The sequence below is a fragment of the Anas platyrhynchos genome, chromosome 7 (assembly GCF_047663525.1).
Source record: "Anas platyrhynchos isolate ZD024472 breed Pekin duck chromosome 7, IASCAAS_PekinDuck_T2T, whole genome shotgun sequence".
In the NCBI taxonomy this organism is placed as follows: Eukaryota; Metazoa; Chordata; class Aves; order Anseriformes; family Anatidae; genus Anas; species Anas platyrhynchos.
The window spans coordinates 863,368-882,746 of record NC_092593.1 but is presented as its reverse complement, the minus strand read 5'-3'; the positions used below and the strand labels follow the sequence as shown (position 1 = coordinate 882,746).

General features: G+C 42.3%; 1 protein-coding gene and 1 long non-coding RNA gene across 15 annotated transcripts in view; one reads left to right on the top strand and one right to left on the bottom strand.

Moving 5' to 3' along the window:
• The window catches only part of TANC1 (tetratricopeptide repeat, ankyrin repeat and coiled-coil containing 1), a 114,478-nt gene that overhangs the window by 13,469 nt on the left and 81,630 nt on the right, over window positions 1-19,379 (top strand). For 4 of the 14 annotated variants that reach the window (XM_027458210.3, XM_027458209.3, XM_027458207.3 and 1 more), the window contains exon 1: window positions 6,541-6,978. The exons of 5 other annotated variants lie outside the window; for them this stretch is intronic. The gene's annotated coding sequence lies outside the window, so the exon portion shown is untranslated. 5 more of the 14 variants (XM_072041001.1, XM_027458211.3, XM_072041000.1 and 2 more) reach the window with 3 other exon arrangements.
• Window positions 5,652-7,741, bottom strand: LOC113843760 (uncharacterized). The gene is made up of 2 exons (XR_003497469.3): window positions 7,609-7,741; window positions 5,652-6,451 (listed from the first exon to the last, which is right to left on the bottom strand). It is a non-coding gene; the product is annotated as an uncharacterized lncRNA (long non-coding RNA).

The following is a 19,379-nucleotide window of genomic DNA, read 5'->3' as shown; positions in this document are numbered from 1 at the left end:
TTGCTAAGTTGCTATACAGGTTTATCAATCACATCAAGCATAATGTAAGAAACCTCAATAGTTCAGTAGTATGAGTATACTACTTTTGCCACAAGAGGTAGCTATATGTCTACATCTTACTCAGGTTCTGCCAGCTAAGCTAGCCTCTGAAAACGCAGCTATTTTCTTAGAAGGAGGTATACTTAATGTGAAAAAAAAATGAAGTAGTTTCAAAGAAAAATAATAGATTAAGTACTGAAATCATCATTTGGTATTTCACACGGGACTCTAGCAATTGTAGAGATCCAAAGAGCATAGTCGTTACAAAACAGTTCCTTTTCCTTCCTACATTCTTGATGTTTATGGCAGTAGTCAATTAAACTGAAACATCAAACAGGGAATACAGGAAAGCACATACTACATTTATATTAGACACACTTGCATAGATAATCAGTATTTGCTGATTTTATAGGTGCTTTCATACTATGTATTTAAACTTGTTAATTTAGAAACAATTTATTCTTCCGTGAACCAGGCAACATTGGAAAATTGGATACAGCATTTCATATTTAACTGTTATGTAAAATGGGAGGAAGTTTCTGAAACTGATTTCACTTAATTATTTCAGAAGTTATTTTTATGTAAATGAATAACAAAGCTATTATAAAGTATTAGTTTTTATATAGTAGCCATCATTTTAGTTGCAAAATATACAGTTAAAGGCATACTGAAATAGAACAGTCACTAAAACGAATAGTGACCTTAAACTTTAATTCCAACCTACTTTTTTGCTCATAACCTTCTGGAATTCCTTCTAGTTTAATTTATTTTTTCCATATTTGGTATCTTTTTTTTTTTTTTTTTTTTGAAGCTCAAGAGTTAGCGAAAACTCTGAGCCTCATTTAAGCTGTACAAGCCTGAAATATTTGTTCCCTATATGTTGCTGTCAAGAAACATCAAAAACAATGACAAACAAGAATAGCTATTAAAAAATAGCTGAAATTTAAAGCTTTTAACTTGGTTTGTTCTGTGGATCTCAACCATAAAAAGTGAAAACAAGTCAAAAAGCTAAATTCAGAGTGAGATAATTTTGTTGGAGCTGTTCAAAGATGGCAGGCAACAATGGGTAGACATATAATTTTCTCTACAGTGCACATATATTTGAGTTCTGCTGTGCAAAAGTTTTTTGAGGTTTCTAAAGACAGTACTTTAAAATATTATGGATAACCCTCCAATTATGTTTAACTCTAGCCTCTAACCCTTTAGCAAGGCCAATTTTAGGCTGCTACTATCTTGAATTTTATTTTTTCCTAACTGAATTCAACTCACAAAAAGTAAATAAAGGAATTTTAAAATGTTATAGATGTATTTGTCATGACACATTTATAACTCTGACTGTCTCCAAGAACTTAACTGAAGGATAGCTTTGTTCAGAATGCCTTTATAAGTGCATGCACAGAAAAAAAGGGGGATGAGGGGTGGCGAGGGGAATGTCCCAAAGCTCTGCGGGCTGTGGCTGTAAGGAATTTACAAACTTGGCTGGCAAAATTGGAATGCATATATTGTTTTACACTAATAAGATCATGCTTCACAAATTGGAGAAAATTAAGTTTGAACCAACCAACATACTGGTTGGTATGGTAGAATGATAATAAGCTCAGAAATATTTGTCTTTAACCAACAATACTGTTCCTTTCAAATGGAACAAGGACTGCTAACCTTTGGTGTTTTTCCCAGTTTACATAAAACCTTTGGGTAGCCTGGCATATGCATTGTACCTTTAAACACTTCCACTGAGACACAAACTGTTCTTCTGCTATTATGGCTCACCACATGATTAAAAACAAATTCTCATTTTAAAGAACAGTTTGTCATATTTGTAACAAAAATGTGAAGGAACAGTTTTGACTGTGGTTTGGTTCCAGCTGAAGGGCAGGGGGAGGAATACAATCCCCGTTCCTAAGGAGGACCTCGGTAGCACCAGCGTTCTTGACAGTTTTCTGACAGAGTGAACTATAACCTAAGAACAGATCGTCATCTGTTTACAGAGAAGAAATTCCATTAAGTCTCTTTGAGACAGTCTTTCCCAACAGAATCTTCAGAGACATGAATTAATACTGTATGCTAGACCTATTGCCCTAGAAGTATAAATACAAAGTATACTAGGGAAACAGAACAAATTATCAGCCATAAGCACAGATCTCCTTACTTTCATGACTGTTTTCATGAGATAGATGTTTCTAGTGCTTCCAGCTTTTCAAGACATTCATGGATTTTTTGGTTACATCCTGGGGATTTCTGAAGTATTAAGCATCATTTCTTACATATCAACGTAATTTTTTCCCTTGGCAATAGGCTCTTAGGGAGCCTGTAGGGAATGCAGTACAAGTCTCCACATAGGGATTCATTTCCAGTTAACTACTACTAGCGTTATTTCAAATATAAAACACTAGTTTCCCTCATTCTATGATATTATTATAGTTTGGAGCAAATAATTCATATACAATGAGCTTCTTCTAAACTTTATGATATGCAAACTTTCTTTTATTTTCTGTAGTGCTTTTTCTGAACTGATGTGCTGTGCTAAATAAATACACTAAAGTAAAAACAACAACAACAACAAAGACTAAACACACCAATAAACCCTACCCTCTGCACCAGTCTACATTAGTTATTTTGACATGGAAAAAAAGGATGGAAGGAAAGAAAGGGAGGGTGTCTAAAGGACAAAGAAGAAATTCTAGCTTGTCTCACAGTGGTCTCCAAGACATGTTATTAGTGCCTTCTTCCTACTGCTGTCTTTTGCAGCAATTTTGCTTCCACCATTATATTCTATCCTCATATGTTTTGTTTTGTTTTGTTTTAATTCAGATGACTCCATAAAGAAATTGGAACATTTGGGTGCCAATAATGATAGACAAATTGTCATTTTTTTGCTAAATTGCATTGTTTTTTGCTGTTGTTGTTCCCTGTAGTGAAGAGTACTTTTTAAAATGCTCAGTTGCTGTTACACTCACTTAAAAGATTCCCCAATATTAGTTAGTTCTATTTCTGAAAGTAAGGCAGAATGACAGAAACCACCACAGAGACATAACCTCTGTGGGAAGGAGAAAAGAAGAGCCGAAGAATGTCAGTGGCTGAGAGTAAATAAATTATCTGAACAAATGAGTGGAAGGTGCAGAGGGCAGAACAGTAGAGGACGATAAACAGCTGTGGGCTGAATTGTTCCCAAAAGGAAGGTACTGGAGAGCAAAAATCCTTATGCTGCTGTGACCAAAAGTATTGCTCTGATGAGGTAAATAGGGATGTATTAAAATCAAGCCCCAGTTAAAAATATCCCGATTCCAAGCTTTCCTGTGGAACAGCAGGACCTAACTCCAACTAACAGCAAACTGTCTTTCAAAGCTTCTAAGTTCATATACAGAGGAAGAGCGAGCGAGCACCAAGCGTGACTAGGAATAAATCCCACAACAGCAGCATCATAGCTCTGTTTTTTTGGCTCAGATTTCAGAGACAAAGACAAAATCATAAAAAGCTGCCAGAGCTAAGACATTTCCTCCGAGACAGAGAAAACTCCTCTCTTTCCAGACAGAGGCCTCATCACACATGCAGAATGGAGGGAAGAGAATGTGATTCTCTGCAGGAAGAGGGAAAAGCTGCTGGCTGAGCTGCACAATGTTCTGCCCTTGTTTTGGGACAAGTCTCCAGCTACTGAGCTGCTGAAGTCAAAATGAAAGAAGTGTGAGATAACCGACTTAACTGACTTTCTGCTGTTGTACCCCTGAGAGCCTTTGTCTCCACGTTGCTCTGCTCCTCCAACACCATACAAGGCAGTCCCGGCAAGTGTTCTTATGAGGATGCTCTTCTATGTAAGACTGCAACTCGTTTCTGAACACATATATGGATTCTCTTCTGTACCCCTCAGAGACCCACTGAAAGATGCTGCGTGAGATGTATGCACAGCATAGAAAATGTCCTACAGTACTCTGACACTGTAGTAGTTATTTTGCTGTTAAATTCATATTTAGTTGTTCATAATGAATTAAACATGAAGATAAATCGTAGTTTGCTCAGCAAATCCTTACTGTTATTTATAGATGTATTTCATACTGTCCCTACATTTTCCTTTTTTTGGTATGAGGAAGAATAATCTTTTTGTTAATTATATGAAAGTGTGATGTAGAAATTATATGTAGGGACGCTAATCAGCTTGGCCCAAATGCAGGGAACAGCTGGATGATTGGACATTCGGGATGGAAAAGGCAAGCCATTTGAGACTGGGAGAGAAAAATACATCATATGAATGTTTCTGCTAATGTTATCAACTGCTGTGCTCATAATGATGGCATTCAGACCACCACTGCTACATGTGTCTTTACCTACTGAAACAAACAAACAAACAAAAACAAAAAACTAACTCTAAAACCATTAACATGAGATGGTTATCTAAGCGTAAAAACCACCCAGAGATAATGCTCTGTAGTGGTTACTTTGATACAGCTCATCAGGGTTACCACAGGTAGCAATAACCTCAGCTAGCTACACCAAAGTAAAAATATCTGTACTTGATTTCAAACTGGATTTTATGCCAACAGAACTGTTTCAAATTACCTCTTGTGATAGAACAAATCTTCCCTGCTTCTGCAAAAATCTTAAGTGTCAACATTAAAAGCAAGTTGGAATGACTATTGTGCTACTCAGATAAAGTTTTAACAAATACTTTCAGTAATGCTGAGATCCTCGTCATCAGTTATATTCTGCTCATCTATTTGATGCTTGATTTTAAATCTCGTATTTTAAAAATCATGAAGTGAGCATAAGGATTTTTAAGTAGAGTTCTGCAACTGGGAACTGAGAGATTACTAAGTACCAATTACTTAAGTAAGTTACTGTCAGACACAGTTGAACTGTTTACACAGACTAAATGCTCAGAGGGATGCACAATGGCAGATTAAAAATAGATACCTGAAATTGGTTTCAACCATCTGCAGCACCCTTCCACCTGGGAATCTTACCTAGCAATTGAGTTTTTCCATCAAACACAATTTGTTTTATTGCTGCAGTTTTCAAACCACTATATTAAGGTAAATGGTCCTCAGATCTCTTTTACCTTACAGGCTGATCTGAAAAAGTGGCAGCTGAGGAGCTGATACATACCTACACATACTGTGCAGACAACAGAAGGGTAGGGAGCATACAAGGGAAGCAGCATCCAGTTTTAAGCCACTGTTGCACATATGCTGGTGATTTCACTAAATACACAGCAGGAGTAGGGTTAGGGTTAAAACCTTCAGAACCCTAAACTTCAGAACTGAATCTTTCATTTTTAAATGAAAAAAATCCTGAAATTAATGTCACCAGTCTACTATCTATATAAAAATATGGACAAGTTCATTTCTCATTTTATAACAGAAAACACAAATATATACAGGTTTTGATAAAAAGGTTTCAGCATTTATTTTAGCCAGCATTGCTATATGCTGTTGTTTGTGATCTCCATGTGAAAGTAAGTTTCAAATAAATAAATAAAAAAGCAAGTACGAATGATTCACATGATCTTATGAAAATATGCAAGAGAAAACAAAACAAAACAAACAAACAAAAACAGAAAACAAGTGCTCAGATTGCAAAGTCAAATCTCAGAAGCCAGAAAATGCTCAAGTTAAGGTCTGTTACAGTTTAAAAAGCTTTTAATGTCAAGCTTTCTTCCATTACAGTAGTTATATATCATAATCACATTATCCAGTTATATTGTCGAAGAACTGAATGCATTAGGACTGCAACTGCATCATCTTCAGCCTTCATTTATTCGGTTCTCTTCTGCACCCCAATTTTTCAGTATCTTGAGAAATGCGACACAGAAACCAGAAAGCATGTCTCAGTGCTTGTTTTACCAAGGGTGTATTCAGAAGTGGTATCGCCTCTGCATACGCTCACTAATCCCTTGTTTATATGTGCAAAGAATGCATGAACTTCTTTTGCTACAGCACCATTCTTGTCGAGTTGCGTCACCATTATAGCCCCGAATCCTTTTACAGGTGCTGCTTTCCAAGCCAGAGCATCTCGCCTTCGGCACTGCGGTCACGGACCTCGGTCCTTGTTCCCAAATGCGTCAGTCTGAGTCTGCCTGTCTCAAATGCCTCCCGTGCCCCAGTTTAACAAGTAATTTGGATGCCTCTGAGAAATGTTGTCAGCATCATTTACATTCCACCCATCTTTTTGTCCTTTGCAGATCTTGTCTGCAACGATGCAATCATTTTCAGTGTTGTTTCAGCCTTTTTTATCCAGGCCGTGTCGCAGTACTCAGGAGGTGCCCAGCACCTGCACGTTCCCCGAGCGGCACAAGGCAGCCTCCGGGGACGGTCGCCCCCGGGTGGTTCGCGTATTCGGAGCAGAAGCCCCGCAGACCCGAGCCGCATCCGCAAGTGTTCAGCACCCTCAGCCTAGCCGAGGTCGCTGCCGTCCAGGCACGCTGCAAGAGAAAGATGAGGAACAGACGGAACGGAGCGCGCTCAAAAGGCCGCGCACCGGCACGGGCACGCCTGAGTACCCGGGTAAGCTCCCGGCACCCCGCCGCCCGGAGCCGTCGCGCCCGGCCCTGGGGCCGTCGGGGCTGGCGGCCGCCGCCAGTGCCCTGCCCGCCGGGGGGCGCTGCCGTGGGGTGGGCCGCGGGGCCGCGGGGCCTGCGCGCTCGGGGCCGACCCAGGCCTGGCGCCGCCGGCACCCGCCCCGCTGAGCCCTGCTGCGGGCCGCGCCCGCCCGTCCCGCGGGGGCTGCGCCGAGCGGGCCGAGCCGAGCCGATCCCGGCCGAGCCGATCCCGCCGCCCCGCCCCGGGCGCTCCCCGCCCCGCGGAGCCGGTCCCGTGGAGAGGCGGGGACTGCGGCCGCCCGCCGGCGGTGAGCTCATCCCGGCGCCGCGCCTGCCTGGCCGTGGAGGAGCCCGGCGGGGGCCGCGCCGCGGGAGCCGTCGGGGAGGCGAGCGGGGCCCGCGCGGCGGAGGTGAGCGCTCGGCGCCCCGGCCCCTGCCCCCCGCACCCCCGCCCCACGCCGGCGGGTGCGGGCAGCGCCCTTCGCCCGCTCCCTCCAGCGGCGCTCGGCGGTGCCCGCGCGAGTGAAACTTTGCGGCCGCGGAGCGCGGCGGGGCCGGGCCGAGGCGGGCGGCGGGGCCGGGGCCGGGGCCGGGGTCGGGGCCGCGGTCGGGGCCGCGCGGGTGGGGGCAGGGAAGGGAGAGGCGCGGCGGGCCCGGAGCGGGGCGAGGCCCGGGGAGCAGCCCGGCAGCCCGGCCTGCGTGCCGGCCGGCGGGGGGAGCAGGAGCCCGGTCCCCGGCAGCGCGCCTGCCCTGCGCTGCTGCCGGCGGCGAGCCGTGAGGGGCGCCCGGGCGAGAGAAGGACGCGGGCGCGGCCGCGCCTGACAGCCGGGCTGCCCCGCGGACGGGAGCGCCGGGCCGGGCCGGGCCGGGCCGTGTGGCGCCGCGGAGCGGTACCGGGGGCCCCGCCCGGGAGGCGCGGACGCCGCGCGGCTGGGCCGGGCGCCGCGGCCAAGGGCTCTGCCCGGTGCTGCCCGGGCCCCGGCGCCGCGCCTGCCCTCGGCCCGGCTGGCTGCGCTGAGTGCTCGCACAGCCGCGCTCACCGGGTTTCGCAGGATTGCTCGGTCCCTGCTCGTGGCGTGTCGGAACGCAGCGTGAGTCGTGTTTCGGACGGCGGTGGTTAAAAAAGTACCTCGATGGCCGTGAAATGAAAAAGCAGCAGGAAACAGGGATGGGAAATCAGGGTGGGATCTGGCATCCTGCAGAACTTCCTCCCGCGGCTGTTTGATATGCAGCTGCCAGAAATCGGCCTTCTCCTGTTTGCTCTGAGCCAACGCTTAAGTGATGGGAGGGTAGTATCGTGACATTAAATAATGCTGGTAAACGAGGTAAGCGTGAATACAGCTTCTGTTTGTAATTGTTAGTGCAGTGTGCTTAGAGCTTCGTGTACGTGGGCGCGCTAAGGTGCTACTCGTCTCGCTTTCTGGGCTTAGCTAGCCATCGGAATGGTGATAAATGGTGTCGGCTGCAGAGCCGAAACATGTTTGGCTCATTGCCAAAGTCGCTCAGCTTCCCATAACAGTCTGTAGGAAAAAGACGTTTTGTGTGTCTAACCACAGTCCTGAAGTTGATGCCATAGCAACTTTGTGATCTGAGCATACACTTCGGAAGACAGCTAAGCAGTCTTAGCAGAATTATTCTGTTCTTCTTTAGCTGAACTTTGTGCTGTCATCAGGATTAAGTCTTTCTTTGAAGATGAAAGATTAATCGACAAGCCTTCAAACTTTCTGCTGTCTAGGAACATCGGCCTGATCTGTTGGGTGTTTGTAATGACACCCATAAACACATCTGCAAATTGAGATTTATAATCATGGCTTTAAACTTAAGATTTGTCTGTAGAGATGCTCTTTTCACTAAATATTAGTATTTCAAGCGCTGTCAGAAGCTAGATCTTCGTGCTTTGTAGAAAGACAGAGGGAGGTCAGCCTTGGATTTCATGTATGACTATGGTTTGAAAAGGATGGGTCAGTTCATGTCTTTTGGCTGCTTCCAGCACCCTAAACAACACGCAGGCCCTGGAGAGTTTGTTTACCACAAAACTGTGGCAACAGAAAAAGAAGAAAACATATGGCCTTAGAAATGCACATGGCCTTATTTTTCAAAAATGTTTGTAGAGGCAATGCTGTTATAAAACTGGCTTTTAAATAATTTGTAAGGTATAGTTTAACAAATGGAGTGGGGAAAAAAAAAGCAAATACAAAAACAGTGCATGATCTTCCCAGTGCCTTTAGTTTTGTATTTAGCTGTAGTTTTAAAGGTGCCTTTTAAGAAAAGTTTGTTTTGGTGGAACCATAAAGTCTCATCTTGTCCTGAAGGGAAGTAAGTAAAGGGGTCATTTGCTCATAAATGCAAAATATCTGGTGCACGGCCTAATATTAATGTGTGAAATTCCTATCCTGTCTCTTTTTACCTTCTCCTTTAAAATTCATTATTTAGCATGACTGATTAAATTCTTTAGTATTTGTTGTGTTCAGGATATTTTTGTAAGGTTGTCAGCACACTTACCTGATTAAAGGTACTTGTCCAAGTATAAAATACACTGTCGAGATTTTGAGATGCTCCCTGTTCTGTTCTTAGCCTCGCCATGCACTGTGCATTCACTGTCCTGAGGCCAGTACAACGTACCTCGCTGCTGGTGCAGAACGGAGACAGGTTGAAGTACAGGGTCTGTTGCACAGTCTGAACCAGAACACAGGTCTTCTGCCATCCGTTGTTGAGCTTTGGCAAAATACTGCACCTCTGATCTCCTTACTGGAGCAAAAATTTCCCGTTGCTTTCTGTTGTTGTTGTTCTCCTCTTGTCTTCACAAGGAGACTAACCCTGCAGTTTGCCTTGTAGTTATTTCAGGCTTCTGTTCTGTGTAGGTGCTGAATAACTGTAAACGTCTTTTTCATCCATCCTTGTCAAGCCTGCGTCTTGAAATACATGCAGTGTAGTTCTCATTAGTGTAATGACTTCAACTTTTTAATGTCTTGTTTCTTCAGTCATGTTTTTTGTTTGTTTGTTTTTGTTTCCTCCCCTCCACTCACTGGTAGGAGGCACACTAAGCCGTAGCCTTAAGCGATAAAGGCACTTTGGAACCAGAATACTGCATTTTGCAATATCTTAATATCTTGGCTTAAGTGTTCAGCCTCCCTGTGTAATGTATGGAGATACTCCTGTACCTAAGTGATATTCATGAGAGTCTGGAAGCAGAAGGCTGGGTAACACAAAGCCTCTGTTAGAGGTGTTTCTCCATCGCTGGGAGAGGAATTGACTGGGAGTTTTGTTTTGTTTTGTTTTGTTTTATCAGCTTCCTTAAATTCATGGTGCTGCTTTAAAGTTAGGACTCGTGAATTATCAGTAGAGGCAGATTTTCGTGTTTTAGATTTCTTTTCTAACACTACTCTGTATTTCAGAAAAGTCTCCCCAGACTCCAGACCGGGCCCATGATGCCTTCCTTGCCCTGTGATTAGCGATCCAAGTATTGCTCAAATTCAACTTTTTTTTTTTTTTCCTCTTGTAATTATGCATCACATTCCAGCGTTGTAAGAAATTAAGTATCAAAGAAGAGCATGCAAGGTGAACGTGCAACACGTACCCCCCTGCGTGGGAGGGGGAACAGTTACAGGTTTTGGGGGGGCTCGAGCACTGCCCATGCTGGTGGATGCGCCGTGTAACAACAGCGGTGGGTGACTTTGTGACCCAAGTCAGTGGCTTTATTGCTGAACCCTTAACTTAATTTCTTCCCCTTCCCTTCTCTGTGTTCCCCTGTCTAGTTCAGACAAATCTTTAATTAAGATACTCAAGAATTAGCATGGTTGTAACAAAATCTGAAGAATTCCTAAGCAGTCTCTTTGGCGTAATCCTAGCTGCCACCATGGTTGTTTTTCTAATGCAGAGAGCAAAGCATTCTTGGTCATGTTAAGAAGCCCTGGCTTCTAGTTGAACTTATGACTTCCTCTGTTAAGGTCTTTAATTTTTACATATATTTATAGAATTAGCAAATATTGTCAATACTTGTGTTATCTGTATCTAGTAGCATATGAGGTGCAGTTTCAGAAATGTGTAGGATGAAAGGGTGAGGGTTTGCTGCTTGTTTGCTGCATATTTCATATATTTGGTAATTAATAGTTTTAAAAACAAGATTGTATGTGGGATGGCTGCTGCCTTGTATCCAGGTTGCATATATGGTCTGGGTGGTTGTTTTTTTTGGGGGGGGATTGGGGTTGCTTTTTTGTGTGTGTGGTTTTCTTTTAGGGGGGAGGTTGATGGGTTGATGTTAGTTTTTATTTTTTTAAGACTTGATCATAGTCTTGGTTAAATCTAGATCCAGCCGGAGAGAAGCTGCAACTTGTTAGCAACACAGGAAACGCCCTCAAAGAAAGTTTTTGATGTGTACGTTAGTGCGTAAATGTGAACTCTGCAGCTACATGGCGGGAGTTAGGCAGTGGGGAGCCCTGTTCCACTGAAGTGTGGGATGGTTGGGTTTCTTTCGGTGTTCTATTAGCTTCTGGTGGAACTTTGCTGCTGCGTACTTAATTATATTTAAGTACTAATTATTAAATATCTATGACTTGTCGAAAGCTGGTAGTCATGAGTCAAATTCAGAGCTATTGCACTTAAAATAGCTGTGGTGTTTTAATTGTTGGAAGAGACAGACATGAAATTAAACTTTTTTTAAAACCAGCTTTGTTTCATCTGGAAAAATGTTAGAATTTGAGTAAAGACTACCTTTCTTCTTTCAATCACTTAAAATGAAACTAATCAGTTTCTTTCTTAACAGCTGTCCTTGCCTTTGAATCTCTGTTTCTGGCCAAACTTTAACAAGTTAGGGTTTGAACAACATAAAAGTAAGAATGAGTAGAAGCAGAATATGACCTGTGACTTCTGAAACTTAAGTGAAATTTAAGTTGCTAGAGAGCTTAATGTGTGGATTGGTTCTTTTGTTTGTTATGGGGAGGGGGAGAGGGGCTGTTTCTTTTGTGTTTTTTTTTTTGGTTTTGAACAAGAATGACCAAACATTAAAAAAAAAAAAATCGTAATGTGAATTCTGGAGGGGACTTATTTTTGTGGTTTACACCAGAAATGCCTTTGAGTTGAGTTGATCGTTAATGTGCTTCAGGGTCTGTTTTACACTGGGCTGGATTCCCATTGAGGTCAGAAAGGGAGTTTTTTTGCTTAAGTAAGGACAGAGTTTCTGGATTTTTCTACAATATTTGCCTGAAACTGAAAGTTTCAAGAAGGAGGAATGTTACTGCCACAAACTATAGACATAATTTTGCTATGACAAAGTAAAATCTTCAGCACGTTCCAAGTACTGATCTCGAATCTTTGTATGTATGAAAGAATTACTTTGAAAAGTTTAAGAAACAATGAAAAGACGTCAGGGGAAAATTTCCCTTTATCCTCAGTTAAGTTATACTTGGCAAAAATGGAATGGAGTAGGAACATTGTGCCTCCTGGCATGAGGTACCTGCCTACTGTCATGATGTACTACCAAGCTAGTGCCCAATTTCAGAGTTCTTAAAGCTCTGGGAAGGCAGAGCTGGTTTGTGTAGGGTTGTCACTTCTTCTGCGTCTAAGCTGTTGCTTGCTTGTGCCACCGTGGTGCATTACCAGATGTGTTTTCTGTAGGTTTGCAGCAGGTCAATCAATGGGTGATGGAACACTTCCTAAAAATAACTTTACACTCATTCAGTGAAACCAGGCATGGTTTTGAAATCTTGGGGGGAAAAAAAATAATAAAGTGGTGTTTTATTTTTCCTGACCAATAATTCTGCACTTTATGACTAAAAGGCAACGCAGAAAGGAGGGCAAAAGTGACATTGTTATTTTGTTCTGTAGAGTTCAAAGTGCTGTAGAAGTCTGCACCAAAGGATTATGCTGCAAGATTTGTTAGAGGGGATTTTTCTTCCCGTGCCTCTACCACGTTCTCCCAGGGCTCTTGCAGCCTCTGCCGTAGCGTTTGCCACCACAGCCCCGTCTGGGGCTTCTCGAGAGAGCTCCTGGTGTTGACAAAGCGTTCTGCTCGGGTGCGTTGTCCCACAGAGAGCTGCTGGCTGTCTCTGAGACATCCATCCCTCGATCTGCTAGAAATTATATGCTTCCTGTGTTTTTTATTTTCCTCCTATTTTCACCAGGTCTGCTAATAGGAAAACCAAATGCTTTCTTCCTTGGTGGGACTTGCTTGGTTGAGGGAGAGCTTTAAACGGTCCTTTTCCTTTCTTCAAGTCGTAGTTGTTACCAGGACAAATACAGATTTTTTTCTTTCCAGTTTCTCTTCTATCCACAGGGTTTCAGGCTAAGTGCATTCTTGTTAGCTTCGGTCTGCTGCTGTTGCATCTGTTGTCTTCATAAATCAGTGAACTTGGTTCATTTGATTTAAATGGAATGCTTGCAACCATCCCAGTAACTGGCCAAGGTAGAGCAGTACATACTCTCTTGGCAAACTTATGAAGATTACATAGATCTACGATAGTAACGAATAATTAATTTTTAAAGGATACAGGTTTGTATTGTTCCACTAGTTAAATTCTAGTTGTGAAGATTTATTTTTGGGGGGAAGGGTGGGTATGGGACTTGCCTGTGGAGGAAATGCTTTCTGACATTGGCGTTAGAGGCTCTTACTGGTGCTTGTCTATTTAATTACTGAAAGCAATGGGACAACTGTAAAACTTTAATCTATATGGACTTGCCAGGTACTTCATATTTTTGGTAAGAGCGTGTATGATCTTGTCTACGCCAGGGAGTTATTGCAGAATAAGGCAGGGTGTGAATGTGAAGCACTTTTCACCTTGTATAGACAAGCCTTTGATTTTTCTTGCCAGAGCAAACTCTGGGATGTTTCACCTATGTTTTTGTCCCTAGTTTGGGCTCTCTGGTGACCTTACTGCTGACAAGGAATTACATCTAAAGCATGGATCTCATGTGAGTGATTTCAGCAGTCTGCTTCTGTGAAGGGAGTACTCTCTCACAAGAAAGCCTCCAGTCTTCTTACAGTGCAGCACGTAAGCCCTTTGTGGTAGATACTGCTTTTCCTCAGTGTTCAAACAGGACTCATTTTAACATTGTAACAAGGGCTCTTAATCCTACTGCATTATACATTAAAATAAAAAGTGCTTTAAGTGAAGAGGAATTGGCAAAACACGGTTGTTTGAGTGTTTCCTTGTAGTTCGCGATATAGAGGAATGTCTGAGTGTTACTCATAAAAGAGCATAACCAATTAATTCAAAACAGAGGATTTGCATTTCATAAAAGACAGAAAGGGTAGAATCCCAGGATTTGAGACAGGAAGCAGGGAGGGTAATATTTCTGCTTTGCCACATTCCTATGGGCGAGATTTCAGGAGATAGCTGAGCCAACCTAGCAGTTTGTTGTGATTCCAAGGTGTGGTTCTCCTTCCTGCTGTACCTGCCGTGGGATCCTGCTTTTTCCAATGTCATCTCCGTGGCTCATCCATCCCCTCAGTGCCTTTCAGAAAACACGAAGAAGGTTTTTTAACCTTTCCTGCCAGTTAGCATGTTGAATCATGTTACTGAGTGTTCAGACAGAACGGGCACAATGCAGCAGGAATGTGCAGCTGCCCTCTTTGGCCATCATGTAAAGACTCACCTGTTAGGACCTTCAACAAACTGTTTTTTGCTTCTCTGAAATAAAACAAAAATAAGACTGCTACCCTCCTTGAAGTATGTTACGAAGTGCAATGTGCTTAAAAAATACTGAAGACCAAGATACTCAGGAGGAAGAGACGGTATATATAAATGCCTAAGATATGTATTGATTCATGTATCTCCTGGATTCTGTAACTTAATGTCTAGTCTCCATGCAGGCTTGAGAATATTAAAGTAAATTAGCAAACTTGGGAATTTATCTGCTGCGTTACTGCTTTAGGCTCTTTATTATTTTGTTTTAATTTATGTTGTTTAATTTTAGTTGAATTGTGCTATGTTTATGAACCTTGCATTCATGTTTATTTCCTGGACTTAGGGTCACTTAGTTGTCTTGCCTTTTTTTTTTTTTTTTAACCTGTTTGTTAACAGATCCATTTAAGGCAGTTGCATTCTCTGAAAGTAATAATCTTCTGAATTTCATTTCTAGAACAGTTTCTAAGTTTTCCTTGTATTATTTGCCCTGTTTGAGCAGGTGGGCTGGACCAGGTGACCTCCAGAGGTTTCCTCCAGCCTCAGCTACTCTGTGACTCTACCCTACCCAAAGAAGTCTTAGTGAGCGTCATTACTTTTTGTCATTGTGTATTTCAAGTCGTTGCACAGATATCACTCTACATCAGGTAACTGAGGTTAGAAGTTATATATTCTAATGAAAACATCAAAATCTACGTGAAACAAGAGCAATATATTTTAAAAGTCACATTAAAAACTCCAAAAATATTTACTTAATAGATAATGCTGATCTCTATTTTTAGTCCTGTGAGGCAGGAAATGTGTAATGTGTCCTTTGTATGCACACTTTGGATGGAGCTTTGCATTTGTTTTCTGGCAAAAGTGAGTAGTTGAAATTCTCATCCATTTCAAGATCACAGAATCATAGAATATCCTGAGTTGGAAGGGATCAGTTGGAAGGATCATCAAGTCAAACTCCTGGATCAGATATTTTACAATCAGGTTGCAGAAAACATGCTGTCCTAGAATTTCTGAGTGTAGCTGATATGGAGAGGAAAAAAAATAGATCAAAACATGCACCTGTATAGGACATAGATGTACAAGATAAAGACAGACGTGTAGTGTTAGGAGAAAATTATTAATGAAACAGGAGAAAAGAGGCAAATTTTGCTTTTTGAAAGGAAGGAAATGATGAAAATTCCAAGAAAAAGCAGAGAAAAAATTCTGAAAATAATCTGGTGGTGTGGATGAAGAATATAGGTGATCTGGAACTAGATACGATAAGGAATTGAAATGTAGAAAAAAGCTTTGAGTTGCATCAGCACCATCTTACTGTCACATTAGTGTGGCTTTTTTTCTAAATGTCAAACATACTGGATTCTTTGCAAACGTGGAAAGTAGCTTTGGTAAGGAGAAAGCCACCTTTTCTGTATTCTGGCTGTAACTCTGACAGCAGAGATTTGTCCATTGCTGGGTTTATCAAAGAGATCTTCTATTGCAGTAGCTGGCCAGGGGTAGGTCAGCTCAAGGCCCCCCGCTTCATGCACAGCGTTACGTGGGGCTCCGGGCCGGGAAGGAGGCAGGGGAGCGCGGCGGCCGTGTGGCCTGCAGAGCAGGCAGCTGCACCAGCAGGACGGCTGCCTGGCCCCTGGCCTCACCAGGTGTGGCCAATGTCACTTCATTAATGCCATCAGTGACTCGAGTGGTGTTGTTTCCACAGTGCGTCAGTAGGAGAATCCAGGAATAGGCTTAGCATTGTTTTCAGCACGTATGTGAAAGTTAAACGGCTGGCACAAAAGAGAAACGATGATGTACCTGCTTGGAGAAACCGAAGGGAGTTGTGCCGCCATCTCCTCCTCTTGTAGATTTGCTTCAGTCATGTTTTCAAAGCACAAGTCCCTTAGGGGGCTGTTTGTAAACTACCTCATGTTTTTCCTCTTCTGAGAGATCTTCTCAGCATCTGTAGTGGTCTGGCCAGCTGACATGGTGAAGCCCCTGGAAGGAGTAAGGCTGTGGAGCGGTGACCGTTGGCGAGAAGCAGGTATCGGCACACTCAGTTCAGCAGTGTTTTGGCTGGACCCTATCCTGTTGTTGCTGCAGATATGCTTTTCAATAGATAAAAGAAACGATGGAAGAAGCCTTCATTTCTAGACAGTAAGCATATATTCTCATATGATGTCCTACGATGTTTTCCTCTAACTACATGCATCTCTAATCATATACTGCCAGCTTTCACCAGTGCCTGTTTTGGCTTGGTATCAAGCGATTTCATGTAGCATTTGGAGGGAATTTGTCTTCCTTTTTTAAAGGGTTCATCAGTGAGTCTGTTACAAATCTTTGGAGTTCAGTGATTTTTTTTCATATAAACAGTGGCACCACTGTCAGACCAGATGTGGCAGGTGGCATTTTAGGTATACACAACCATCCCACTTCTAGAAGCGCAACTGAAGACCGTCATGCTGCTTGTTTATGTGTAGCCTGGCAGGAGAATCATGGCATTCAACCTGGAGGTGCTTAATGTTATTTCTCTGTTCTTGTTTTGCTTTGCTACTTGGTTATATGCGGACAAAAGAAATGAATATGAGAATTAGCATGTTTGTTGGATCACATGTGTTACCATAATTGTATCCAGAAGAGACCTGTGGAGTTAGATTGCTTTGAAGTTACTTTTCGGGGGGGGGGGGGCTGTGTGTCTATTGTCTAGATATCTAGAGTGCTGTTTTGAGAACTGCCTTAGCTTACCCGTGAAATTCTCAACACATTACTTACTTTGGCCAAGTCTAATTTTGGAAAAGATGGTCTGTGATTCTTTTTTTTTTTTTTTTAAGATAAATGAGCTTGGTGGTTAGTGTGCTTTGTACTGAAAAAGAAAGTCAATTGTTACTGTTTAGAAGTGGCTCCTTTCCAAGTTCTGAGTTGAAAATGCACATCTTATATATGAAAAGACTCCATGGTAGTACACACAGGCACATAACTTGATAAGTTTGTGGTATTTTTTCTATAGGATTTTTCATCTGTAGTATTTGACGAGTTGAAATTATTAAGCAAGCTGGAAGTGAAGCATAATAGCTTTATCTCCCTCACTGTTGGTTTATCCAGGTGTTTCCTTCTGATGAAGATATTAATTCCCTTTACATGGCATAACTTGTTTCCTCCCCTTGAAGTTTAAAACAGCTGAAATGGAGAAACAAAGCACTATATATGCAAGCTGTAACCTAAAAGCCACAGTAAACAAGCAGAGGGCTGATCAGCTGCAGTAGTTCATTTGTTGAGTTTATGGATTTTAATGATATTCAATATGCCTAGAAAAATTAAATCATTAGCATTAAACCTTGTTGGGTGGGCTTTTTAGTCTTCTCAATAGACATGAGGGAAATGCAGCCCTTGACTACTCACCCAGTGACTGGAGAACTTCTCCATTCTTCCTGGGGATGCTGAGTAGAAATGGTACGACTTTAACCAAAACGAATTTCGGTTAAGCCAGTTCTGTCCTGGGTAATGATAGTAGACAGACCTTGTGTATACTAGCTGATGAGGAAGCACTGACTGCCTTAAAGGAATGTCCTGTACCTAAATTTGTAAGAATTCAACTGGCATGCCGTCATTTTGCTGTCACCTAAATCAAATTTGGTTTCTTCCTCCTACAAAGGAGAGTTGGATATTGTCTGCAAACAATTGCAGCTACAGAAGACAGCTATGTGAGTTTTCTAAAGTGTAATGACTCCAAATGCCAGGCAGTGCTTCTGAATCAGCTGGTAGGAATCTATTGCCATGCAGAAGTGAAATGGGACATCACTGGGCTGAGAATTTTTGGGTGATGAAGACTTCCTTCTACTGCTTCCCACCCCCCTTATTTTCTAGACTGTGGTGCTGCCTTAATAGTACTTGTGGCTTAGTAGGAAGAGACAAAGTTAGTTAAATACACTTGTGAAGGCTAACCTTTACAGGCTATTGAGCCTTTTTTTTAATTATTTTTTAAAGAAATTGGGGAACCTACATCTGTTCTAATGGATATACTGGAAACTGCATGATAGTCCAGAGAAGAAAGTCTGTTAAAATGTGGGAGTCAAGTGATGCAGATACTCATGACAGATCTGTCCCCATCTCTGCTCTGCGAGATCAAGCCTGTCTTCAGTTTTGTGGGTCGTGAAACAATGTCTGGAATTGCAACAGCATGGAGGAGGAGGGTTTAAACTGATGCAGTGTGGAAGGTGATTTTGCCTACCAAGTTGTTTGAACTGCAGCCTGTATAATGTAAGATGGATACATTCTGCATCGTATTTACTTTTTGCTGTTTGAAGTGAATGGCTGTGTTGTTTTACAGGCAGATTGTTAACGTTCATTTGGAAGCTAGGGCAGTATCTAGGACAGCTGAGAAACTGGAAGCATGTTTTGTTTCCATGCTCTTAATCTTCTGTTCTTTCTGGAGGAAAAGGTGCTGTTATAATGTAAGCATATGGCTGTTCTGTAAAATAAGACTGGACTAGGATGAGCTGGGTCAAGATTTCAGCGTGATTTTTAGAATCATAGAATGATTTGGTTTGGAAGGGACTTGTGACTTCCAAGACCTTTGTCTTCCTTTCATTTTCTGTGTACTGTTAAAGCTGAAATGGCAGTTTCTGACCTAGTTTTCATCTAGTTTTAAGCTTCTGATTTTCTGCTGACGTATTTTGTGCAGGGTGTCTCTTCTGCCAGATGGAAAGCGATGAGTTCTTTCTTGCCTAGTGTTTTGACCTTCTTGTAATTAAAGCAGGGGCTTTGTCATGTTTTCAGTGTTTGACATGGTAGGACGGAGAAAGATAGGTTGAAAGTGGCTATTATGGCAATAGGAAGAAAAAAAAAAAAATCTATGGTTATATTTAATTTTTATTTCTTTGCTCATTCCTGCCCAAGCATAAGCTGTTTGTGACATCTACCTGTTCCTAGGATTGCTGGCTGGGATTCTTGTACTGGTGTTTCCTCAAGACTTTTTTTTTTTTAACCTTGTGACCTTATTTCTGTCTAGAACACCTCTTCAGATAGTGGCTTTCCACTTAGAGGAGGGCCAAATTTTTCATTTTATCTTTTTAACTTTTTTATTGAGGTAAGTATTATTGCTGAAGGCAAGCAGCAAGGAGTCTTTTTCCTCTTATCCACCCTTCATTATTCTACTTGCTCTACACGCCCCCACCTTCTTCTTACCCCCGAAGCAAAAACTTACTTTGCTGCATGAT